This window comes from Camelus bactrianus, chromosome 14, assembly GCF_048773025.1.
Source record: "Camelus bactrianus isolate YW-2024 breed Bactrian camel chromosome 14, ASM4877302v1, whole genome shotgun sequence".
NCBI classification, from domain to species: Eukaryota; Metazoa; Chordata; class Mammalia; order Artiodactyla; family Camelidae; genus Camelus; species Camelus bactrianus.
The window spans coordinates 15,897,060-15,909,341 of record NC_133552.1 but is presented as its reverse complement, the minus strand read 5'-3'; positions in this window follow the sequence as shown (position 1 = coordinate 15,909,341).

The following is a 12,282-nucleotide window of genomic DNA, read 5'->3' as shown; positions in this document are numbered from 1 at the left end:
GGCCCTCGTACCTTCAGCTGGGAGTGTTCTTCCAGCTTCTCAAGTGGGCCTGGTCATTTGCAGCCTTCCTTCACAACTGGCTCTTCACTCCAACTGCCTTTTAGGGGACAGACTGTTCTGAAGTCTGGCCAGGGGTCAGACAAGGCCTTCCTAAGGCTTCTCTGCAACAGCAGGAACTCAAAAGTGACATTACCTCTCCCGCCTGAGCCGGTGTGGATCTGGAGATGATACCATAGCAAATCGGCAACCAGGAGGAACGGCTGGGGCTGTCTCCCTGTCAAGCCGTTCAAAAGTCAGGATCTCAGGATCTCAGGTCTGCTTTGGGTCAGGATTGCCACCCCCATTGGTAAAAATACAAGGCACAGATCAGTGAGAGAGTTTAAGACCCCAGCTAGGAGAAACTTTGTTGAGATTTTATTATTTAGTACCAGAGTCTAGCTAATCCTCTTCCCTTCTAAGATTCTTATCTAGCGTGCTAGTTCATAGCTAGCGTTTGGCATCTCAGATCCAAGTCACTACAGAAAACCTGGAAACTAATTCATCATCTCATTTTGCAGGGCCTGGTGTAATGTTTCCAGAGCTCGATAGAGCTCGATATAGATGGACGATCTCAAATGTATCACAGTGAAATGAGGACCAAAATGAAATTTGTTTTTTTAAGCTTTCTTTAAAAAAAGTTGAAGTAAAATTGGTACATTACATTATGTAAGTTTCAGGTGTACCCCACTGTTATTATATGTATAACCTGTATCCACTATAAAGTGATCACCATCAAAGGCCTACTTACCATCCATCACTGTGCAACTGACACCCTTCACCCATTTTCTATTTTTGTACATTGAAATGAAATTGCCCATGTAATGGGTTGGAGTAAGTCCACCTTTAGGGTTCCTAAAATTAAAAGGAGAGAGGTCTGTGGAAAAGTTCTGGTCCTGCTCCCTGGACCTACCAGCCAGGTGCATGGAGCATGTCCTGAACCCTTGTCCCAACATCACCACACAAATGGCTATATCTCCTATTCCCAGAGCACTTCCCAAGCACCATGTTGAAGGAGAAGTGAAGAGTGAGACTTTAGGCAAATTAGGAATCAATTATTAGTCAGTGGTTTACAACGAGGCTGCAAAATAAGCAGGAAATACATCATCAAGAAACCAGGAATTTGAGACAGAATTCTTCCCGGCTGCGGCTGTACCCCATGATCGCTGAAACTCCCTTCCAACCTCAACTCACTTCTAATTCCAGTCTCTTTCAACAGGATTTCGTCTTCCCTCTGATTAGGATTTCCTGGTAGCTCTTCTCTGGCTCAGCTCTGGGCTTCAATGCCCTTTTCGTATTTCACAAACCCTGAACCCCTTGTGATCTCCGTGACTGAGCACTTCCGCTTACTAAATTCATCAGAATATCGAGTCCCAGTTTAACCAGTCTTCCTGGTTCCTGTGGCCTCATATCCTCCTTCCCTTTCCTTTCCATAGTGGGGCCATTCAAACTAACTCATGGCTCAAACATGTCTCCCACGTCTCCCTAAAAGTTCAGAGAAATTCCTGCCCCAGACAGACAATCCTGAGAAAGCCCACTAGTCCCCTGTTTTGTTCCCAGTACTTGGGACTCGAAGATGACTGTTCTGATGCCAGGGCTACTCTTTCCAGCTCACATCAGAGGATACAGGGCTCCCTGACTGCATCCGTCCCAGATGGAGAATTATGTTTTGGGGAACACGTCAGGAAGCCAACACTACTGAGCTGTGTGGTTCTCTTCTGTTCACACACACAGCCTGTAATCACATGTCAAAACTTTTTTAGGCACAATGCTGATGTTTTTGGCATTGTCCTCCAAACTACCGTCTCAGCTCACCTCCTTTGCCCTGAGCTGATCTGATTTTAGAATATAAATTAGTGATAAGACATGAATATAGAAAATGATTTGATGTGTGAAACCATGGCAGCAAGGAGCAGAGGAACTACCATTTTTGGAGTACCTATAATGTGCCAGGTACCAGGCACGATTAATCATATTGATAATGTTTACTGGATGCATATTATGTGTAACGCGCTGTGCTAAGCTCTTACGTATGACCTAATTTAACCCTCACAACAACCTTATGAAATAAGCATTGTATTACTGTCCTCATTTTCTGAATAAGGAAATTAAGCCTAAAGAGATTAAGTAACTTGTGCAAGCCAGCTAGGCTGTCTGAATCCAGCATTTGACACATTCTTCCTCTCTGTCTCACTCTCAACTTTTTTTTTTAATTAAAAACTTTTCATAAGTTTGTCTGTTTCACTGCTCTTTTCATAGAATCAGCTTTTGGTATTGTTGATCAGTCTACTTTTCTCCCCTTTTTTTTTTAAAATTATTTCCTGCTTTTATTTTTATCGATCTGTTCCTTCAAACTTTCCTTGAATTAATGTTGTTCATTTCCCAGCTTCTTGGTCAGTGGCTTAGACCTTTTATGTTCATTGTGCCTGTTCTAATAAATGAATGTAAGGCAATGAGTTCTCTTCAGGGTGTTATTTTGATTACATTCCACAGGCGGTTCTCATTTTTATCATTTCTGAAGTCTATGATTTCAATTCTGAACTTCTCTTTATCCCAGAAGGTATTCAGAAGAAATTTCAGATCAATAGATTTTTATGTTTTTTTGAGGGAGGGCGCACCTAATCTTTGGTTAATAGTTTTCACTTGTGTACCTTAACAGTTAAAATAGCAATGTGTTTCTGACATTATGGAAAATGAGTATCACATTGCTACACTGAATTTTGCTGTTTTCATTTATGTTGTTCTTCATTGTAGGAGAAAAGCCATAAAGAAAAATGTTTGGTGGCCTATTCCTGTATTATTTACATAGTTGTTTACTTTTGGAGGTGGGGGTAGATAATGTTTTCCTGCAGGAAGGGAAGTTCCACGAGGATAGAGACTTTGACACGGCTGAAATTTCCAGCTCTTGGAACAGTGCCTACCACGTAGTAAGCAATCAGTCTGTCCATCTATCTATCCATCTATCATCTATATAATATACAGCTTTACTGTGGTATATTTTACCTATTATATATGTTTTATACCTATTATATACATATGACAAACAATAAACTGCACATACTTGAAGTGTACGCTTTGAATCTGGTGCTGCCAGTGACTGCCTTCCCAGGTGCATGAAGAAAGCCTGCCTTTAGTGGAAACTGAAAGGGTGAGGCCAACAGAGGAAAGCAGAGGCAGACACGGAAAGAGAGACAGAGGTGGGGCAGGGTGCAGAGAGACAAGAGACAAGAGGGAAGAAAGTGAGAGAGAAAACAATATTACTCATTATGTCAAAATAAAAATTCATCCCTGGACTTTCCAGTTTTAGAAGCCAACTTACTTTCTCCTTCTCTCTTCCTGTCTCTCTTCCTTAAGTTAGTTAGTCTTAGGTTTCTGAACTTGCAAGTGACAGACTACAAACCATCACCTATCATTTCTTCCTCTTTGAGTCCCATCCAGAACCTACTCATACAAATCCTTAGTGAACAATGTAAGGTTTTCTGAATATTTCAAAGAAGAGAAAAAAACAGGAGGTTGACGAGATACATCCACAGCACACAGCCAGCAAATCCCCGTGGGGGTTTCTTGTCTCTCTCCGTGCCCGTCCTACAGAGGTGGTTCCTTTTGATTCTTCCACCTCACAGCCTCCAGCCCCTTGCTTCCTTCTGTTACACCGAGCAATATAGCAACCATCTTTTATCACGAGCATTTTCTTGAGGTTCCGACTTCTATTCCAAGTAGTTTTTCTTAAAAACTAAAACCACTGTATCCATTTTATTTTACATATTAGCTGATCTCAAGCCTGTAATCCTTAAGGCATAACTTGTCTGGTAAAGCGGAATGGAGTATGGGATTCACAGTCCATGTGCCCAAGGCAAGCCACCGGCCACCAGCTGCCGAGGGAGCAGTGAAAGTGCTCACACACTTGTAAACAGAGAGAAAGGGACCAGAGACAAAGACATTTGGTCATTCCTTAGGCCAAGCCTCAATCAGTTTACCAATTCAGCCACATGGAAGGAAGAAATAGAGCAACGCTTCCAAGAAAGAGTTACATCCATGCATCCATGCTTGAGGCCTTTAACTGTGCAGTAGTTCTGCCCAAGAGTAAACATGATCCAGTCAGCGTTTGGGAGTCAATTTAGTCTTCCCTCATTTGGAGGAGAACAGGAAGGGAGGAAAATGGTGTGGCAGAAGCTACTGGTTGTTTCCCCAGTATCAGTTCTGTTTTTCCTCAGTAATAGAAGCCCCCAAATTTACATGGGTACTAGTGACCAAGAATAAAATCTACATGTGCCAGCTGCCCTTGAAGCTAGGTGTGGCAAATGGCTGAATTCTGGACAATAGGAGGTAAGCGTAAGGTGGTGTGTGCAACTTCCTGGAAGTGTCCTCAGAGGTAGGGGCTATTCCTTCCCCACTTTTCCTTTTATTCATTGGCCAGCATGTGGATGTGATGGCAGGATCTACAGTAGCCTCTTGGACCACAGTACAGAAGTGACATTTGGAGGATGGTAGAGCAACAACTCAGAAGGAGCCTGGGTCTCTGATGATTGTAGAGCTGCCCTACCAGCTTTTGCCTTCTTATGAGTCCTCTGTGCGCTGTGACTAAATCTATTTAAACTGATACAGGAGTAGCTATCACCTTCTATTTTGAAATTTCAAGAAGGCCTTGAACTCTATGCTGAGAAGTTTAGATTTTGGGGGTATATATGATGGGGAACAAATAATGGGTTTTAGATAAGAAAAGAAATAAAATTCATTCACATTTGTTGCATTTTCCCTTTACATCACTAAGAACTAGAGCACAACTGTAAAATGTTCATGCATGGATCACCAAGTGAGCAAAGAAAAGAAAAGGAACCATAGAAGTGAATTTGCCAATCTTAATCTTTACTTAAAACAACTTTAGGATTGTTATGATAAACACAGAAATTTCTAGAAATGAGTGGAGAATACTGGAATAAAATTTTTAATTAATAAGATCTATTTTTCCTAATTCTGGAGATTTTTGGTCTTCTGCATAAAATTATTTACTGTCTTCTTTTTGGATTAATAGCCAATAATGGATCACTTAGTAAATAAGAAATAAAGTGAAATAAAAGTAAGAGACAAGATAGCATAGTGGACATTTATAATTCTGGGCTGCCCAGGGTCTATTCTCTTGTCTAACAGCGCTGTGGTTTCCTTTCGGGGAAACACCACTTTCAGTATAAGCAGAAAATTATACAGTTCCCAACAAGTCCTTTGGTCATCTTCAAAAAGTTCTGGATTTTTTAAACCCTTCTAGTTATTGTTACGCATGGTGATACTCCATGTTAAAGAGCCTGATTTTTGCCTGAATGTGCTGTGATCATACCATACATACTATAGCATGGCCTTTTCACTTAATATTTTGTTTTTGAGATATGTCCTTGATGAATCATATTGATCTAGTTCATTTATTTTAGCTCTTATATAATATTTAGTTTTATAAATTTATTAAGTTGAACCACATCAAAATGGTTGAACAGCAGCAATTTCATCTGGTTCAACTAAATATCACAGTGATCTATTTTCCAACTGAGGAACATTTAAGTTATTTTCAATATTTCATTATTGCAAGCAATAATGTAGTGAAAATCTAATTATACATCTCCCTGAGCACTGTGCAAACCACATCGCCTTTATTCTGTTTAGTGTTTGCTTGTTATGTCTTTCTTTTTCCTCCCTTTATTTTCAAACTTTCTGTGTCATTATGATTTGGGTATGTTTCTTATGAAAAGGAAAGAACTGGATTTTAAACATATTCTCACTGAATCTCTGGTTTTTAATAAGGTAGCTTAACCCATTTGTAGGTAAGTACTGACATACTTGGTTTTATTTCTGCTATCTTATTTTTTGTTTTGTATTTACCATGCTTTGTTTTTGCTGTTCCCTACATGTGACTCAGGTGCTTTGTTTCCTGTATGCCATATTTATTTTGAGTTCAGTTTTCTTCTGACATCACTTTTCTCCATTGTACTGGATTTATTGAGTTTTCCTGGCCCCTTAACACTTTATCTTATTTTATTGGCTGTCTTAAAGTTTTAGCACACAAAATTGACCCAACAAGCTAGAAAGTCAATTGTGATAGTCTGTTACAGTGAACAATACCTCTTGGTATTCATGCCCGTGTGCAGTCCCCATCCCTTGGGTCTGGGCTTGTCTTTAACCAATGGGATGTGGCAGAAGTGATGCTGTTAGGTCTTGATCTGAGATTTTCAAAAGGTCTGGTAGCTTCAGCTTTTATACTCTTGGGAGCTCTGAGCTTGCATGTAAGAAGTCTGGCTATCATGCTGGAAAGCCACAGGGAGAGACCACATGGAAAGGCCACATGGAGAGGGAGAAGCCTTGAGACTACGTAGAAGAGACCTGAGGAGGAACCGAACTGACAATAAAAATCAAGGTCCCAGCATATGACCAGCACCAGGTGTTTGAGGTGTACTAGTACAGGAACTAGACAAGCGAGTGAAAAAGCCATTTACCCACAGAACTGTGAGCAAATAAAATGATTGTTTTCAGTTTCGAACACTTTGGGTGTATTGCTACATAACAATAGATAACTGAAAAGTCAGCGAAATCTTGATCCTTACACTGAATTGTGTATCATTCTTATGCTTTAATTCCAGCTGCCTCCTTGCTTGCCAAATTTCTATGTTGTGATCTTTTTGTGGTTCTATATTCCCTTTAAACATATCAAAATCAGTCATTTTAATTATTTTTACAGTTAGTAACTCATTGGATGTACCAACATGCTACTCAGTTGCTTTGTTTCCCATATCTCCATATTTATTTTGAGTTCAATTTCCTTCTGACATAATTACATCCCTTAGTCGATCATGGGGTAATAACTTGTGAGTGGTGAGCTCAGATTTCATTAGTTTCAAAAGTCCTTCACTTTGTCCTTACCTTTAAATGATAGTTTAAATGGATATAAATCAATAGGTTGGGATTATTTTTCTCTTAATACATTGAAGGTAGTGCACCATCGCTGTTTGGCTTCTAGTGTTGCTGTTGAGTCGTGTGTGGTGAGTAGTTTCCATTCCATTTCTTCTTAATAGTATGTATTTCCTTTCAGTTTGCTTTAAGTTTTTTTTGTCATTACTCTTTTTATTATGCAAATTCACTGTCATGTATCTATGAGGAATTTACTTTTTTCCTCTCAGAACTCATACTTTTACAATCTAAGGATTATTTCGCAAACTCAGTTCCTTTTCATTCTAAAATGATACTCTTTTGACCTAACTAGGTTTCTTTATTACACAGTACCCACATTTTATGGGAGGCGTGAAACTGTGGAAATTTTGAGGTATTCAAAATTCACATAAGTCAAAATGAATCCTTGCCACAACACAGAAAGATCTTAGAAATAGTAGAAATCAACAACATGGATTTTTTTAAAAAGTGAATTCAGATAAGGAGAAATGTTTGATTATTAGATGTGAAACTGCTGCATGTTTAGAAAAATATGAAGGTCTCTTTAGTCTAAGATTTAATGAAGAAGAAAGTCTTTTTCAGAATGGAAAATAGTTCGTAGGTTTTGATTCATTCCATTTTTAGATTTCTTTAACATTGGAAAAAATATGGAGACTGTTTCAGTGATTGTTAATGCTTATTTCTCACAAACTACTAAATATTTTTCTCCAAGTTCTATGCTTACTAAATTATTGAACTACTATGTGAACAAATGAACAACTAGCCTAGGTATTCGGATTCAAATGCTTTACTACACTCTCTTAGGAACTGATAGAAATACTATACTGAAAAGTAGCAAAAACTTAGAAGATATAAATAACTCAATCAAACAACAGAATCTAATTGACATATATGGAACATTTCACCAAATAACAGAAGAATACACATTTCTTTTTCAGGTAACATGAAACATTTCCAAGATAGATCATATCCAAGGCAATAGAAATAACCCCTCATCAAATTTAAAAGAACTGAAATCATACAGATTATATTCTCTGATGATAATAGAATCAAACTAAAACTCAGCAACAGAGAAACAACAGGAAAATTCCTAAACTCATGGAAATTAAATAATACACATATAAATAATCCATAAGTCAAAGATGAATTTTCAAAGGAGAAAAAATACATAGAACTGAGTGAAATGAAAATACAGCATAGCAATATACCTAGGTTGCAGCTAAAGCAGTCCCGAGAAGGAATTTATAGCACTAAATGCTTACAATAGAAATGAGGAAAAGCTTCAAATTAATAATTTAAGTTTTTAACCTCAAGAAACTAGACAAAGAAGATAAAAGTAAATCCAAAGCAAACAGAAAGAAGGAAATAATTAAAATAAGAGCAGAAGTCAAAGGAACAGGAAAACAATAGAGAGAATCAATAAAACCAAAGGATGATCCTTTGGAAAAAAATCAGTAAAACTGACAGGCCTCTAGCAAGACTGGCTGAAATAAAATAAAAGGCACACGTTACCAAAATCAGAAATAAGAGATAGCACTACAAATCTTATAGCTATGAAAAATTAATGAAAGAATACTATAAATAACTTTATGCTTATAAATTTGACAAAGAAATCAATTTCTGGAAAACCACAAACTACCAAATCTCAACCAAGATGAAATAAATAATCTGAATAGGTATTAACTATCAGAGAAATTGAATTCATAGTTTAAAAGCTCCTGAAAAAAATAAATCTCCAAGCTCAGATGTTTTCACTGGAGAATTCTAACAAACATCTAAAGAAGAATTAACCAATTTTTATAATCTCTTCCAGAAAATAGAAGAACTGGAAATATTTCTCAACTTATTTTATGAGACCAGTATTACCCTGACATTAAAACCTGACAAAGGTAGTAATTAAAAAAGAGAGAAAAAAGAAATCGACAGGCCAGTATCTCTCATAAAAATATACAGAAAATCCTTAACAAAATATAAGCAAACTGAATCCAATAGTGTATTAAAAAAAAAAAAAAAAAAAAGCACCATGACCAACTGGGACTTGTTCCAGGAATAGAAGGTTGGTTCAACATTCAGAATCAATCAATGGTTTATCAGCAGGCTAAAAAAATGGTCTGATTACATCAACTTACAGAGAACGATCACTTGATAAAATCCAACACCTATTAATGCTGAAAAAAAAAAAAAAGCCTCTTAGCAAGTTAGAGATAAAGGGAATAACCTTAACTTGTTAAAGAGCATCTATACAAACCACAGCTCATGACAAACTGAATAGTGAAGGACTGAATGTTTTTCCCTTAAGATTCTGAAAAAGGCAAAGATATCTGCTTTCACCACCTTTATTCAACATAATACTAGCATTTCTAGCCACTACAATAAAGCAAGAGAAAGAAATAATTAAAAAATAAAAACAAACCCTGTTTGCAGATGACATAACTGCCATTAAAAAAAAATCACAAGGTATCTACCAGAGAAAAAATCCTAGAGCTAATAAGTGATTTCAGTAAGGTGTCAGGACATAGGTAAACATACAAAAATCAATTATATTTTTTACCTACTAATGATGAACATGTAGAAACCGAAATGAAAAACACAATACCATTTAAAATCACTCCAAAGAAAATGAAATACTGTAGGTAAATACTTAAAAAACATATACAGGGTCTATATGCTGAAAATCACAAGTTATTGATGAAAGAAATCAAAGAATATCTAAGTAAATGGAGGGACATACCATGATAGTGGATTAGAAGACTCAGCATAACAAAAGATGACAATTATCCCTACAAAGATCTACAGGTTAAATGCAATTCCTATCAAAAACCAAGAAAAGATTTTTTGCAAACATCAACAAACATATTCTAAAATTTATATAGGAAGATACAGGCGGCCGAATAGCTAAAAGAAGAATAAATTGGGAGGAATACTCTACTCAAAGTTAAGTCTTAACCATGTAGCTATAGTAGTCAAGACAGTGTCACACTGTAGGAGGGACAGGTACATAGATCCACGAATGAGAACAGAAAACCCAGAGATGGATGCAAGTCCGACCTACTGATTTTTGACAAAGGTATGAAATCAGCTGAGTAGAGGAAGTACAGCCATTTCAACAAATGGTGTGAAGCAACTGAATACTCACAGGCAAAATGACACAAAACAAAAAACAAAATCAACCTAAATCCCACACTTCATACAAAAAATAAACTCAAAATACTTAAAAGATACTTAAATGCAAAACATAAAACTATAAAGCTTAAAAAAAAGGGGGGGGGAGATCTTCAGGATCTAGGGCCAGGCAAAAAAGTGCTTAGATTTGATACCAAAAGAAAAATTGATAAATTGGGCCACATCAAAATTAAAACTTTTGCTCTGCAAAAGCCTATGTAAAGAGGATGAAAAGATTGGTTCCTAGAAATATGAGGAATTTTCAAAACTCAATGTTAACAAACAAACAAAAATTGATAAAAGCCATGAAGAAACATTTAACTGAAGAGGTCACACAGTTGGCACATACGTATATACAAAGAGATGCTCATCATTATTTGCCATTCAGGAAATCCAAATTAAGACCATGATGAGATGTCACTGTACACCCTTCAGACTGGCTAAAACGAAAAACAGTGACACCACCAGGTGCTGGCAAGGATGCAGAGAAACTGAATCACTCCTGTATTGTTGGTGGGAATGTAAAATGGTACAGCCACTCTAAAAACAGTGACATTTTCTTCTAAGTCTAAATATGCAACCACCATATGAGCTAGCAAGTGAACTCCACGGCAAATGAAATGAACACCTGTACATGAACGTTAATAGCAGCATTTTGTAACAGAAACTGGAAACAGCCCAGATGTCCTTTAACAGGTGAGTAATTAAACAAACTGTGACTTATACATACCATGATATACTACTTAGCAATAAAAGGAGTGAACTTCTATTGATACATGTAGCAACTTGGATGAATCCCCAGGGAATTATGCTGCGTGAAAAGAGCCAATCTCAAAAGGTTATATACTATATAATTCCTTTATGCAATATTTTTGAAATGACAAAATTTTAGAAATGGAGAACAGATTAGCAGTTGCCAGGAGTTGAGAATGGGGGAAGGAGGGAGTTGGATGTTGTTATAAAAGGGCAATAGGAGGGATTCTTGTGATGATGGAATGTTCTACATGTTGAGTGTAGTGATAAATACATGAATCTACATATGTGATAAATTATACAGAATTAAGAACACACAAATGTGTACATGTTAAGCTGGGGAAATATGAATAAGATTGGTGGATTGTATCAATGTCAATATCCTGGTTGTGATATTATACTAGAGTTTTGCGAAGTGTTACCTTTGAGAGAAAGTGGATAGAAGGTACTTTCTGTATTATTTGTTACAACTGCCTGTGAATCTACAATTATCTCAATAAAAATTCAATTAAAAATGGTTTAGTAAATAATCTAAATTCCTTTAATTTTTCTACTAAAATTCCATTCTTTCTCCTTCACCTGATTTATTTTGCACACAGAAGATAAACAAATGATTACACACAATAAGATAAACTTATTTTGTGGAGTACTTCTTAAAGAGGAAAGAAAATAGGAAGAGATAAATATGCTCCAAACTAATAAACAATAAACAGAACAGTCTTGGTTCTAGTGTTTCTTCAACTGAGTTGGTTATATTAAGAATTATCTTCTTTAATTAAAGGAGTAGAGTTGCAAAGAAGACGCACGCCTTGGATGTGGTCAGGCAGCACTTCCTTTGATAACGCAGTGGTTAAGACCTTCTCTTAGAATTCATATTGGGCACAGCATCGTGGAATTGAAGAGACATTATCTCTTCAAGTCTATCTGTTCTATCTTCCTACCACTGCAGAATTGTTTCTGTGCTGTGCTCGTAATAAATGATGATTACTATGATTAATACTAATAGCCCCAACAACATTATACAGTATAATGGCTCCAGTGATTACACTGAGAAGTTTGATAGAGACTATTTTCCTGAGCTCATCCTAAAATTTCCTCTTGCTCAATATTATCTTGTTATTTCTATTTATTTCTCCCTTAAAATACCCTACTCATTACTTCCCCTGTAATTATAAGCTCACTGAAGTGAAGCCCTTTCATTCTGGTTTTCTCTTCACTGCCTGGAGCATTGTGGGCACTGGATAAATGCTATTTTACTTTCGATGTTGACAACTTCAAATGGAGACAGGTGGCTTCACAGGTCAGGACAGTCATTGCATCAACCAGGATTAATTTGATAATTTGCTTCAAGCGCATTACTCTTTTGGCTCTTCTCCAAGCACCTTGAGTTTTAAAAGATTA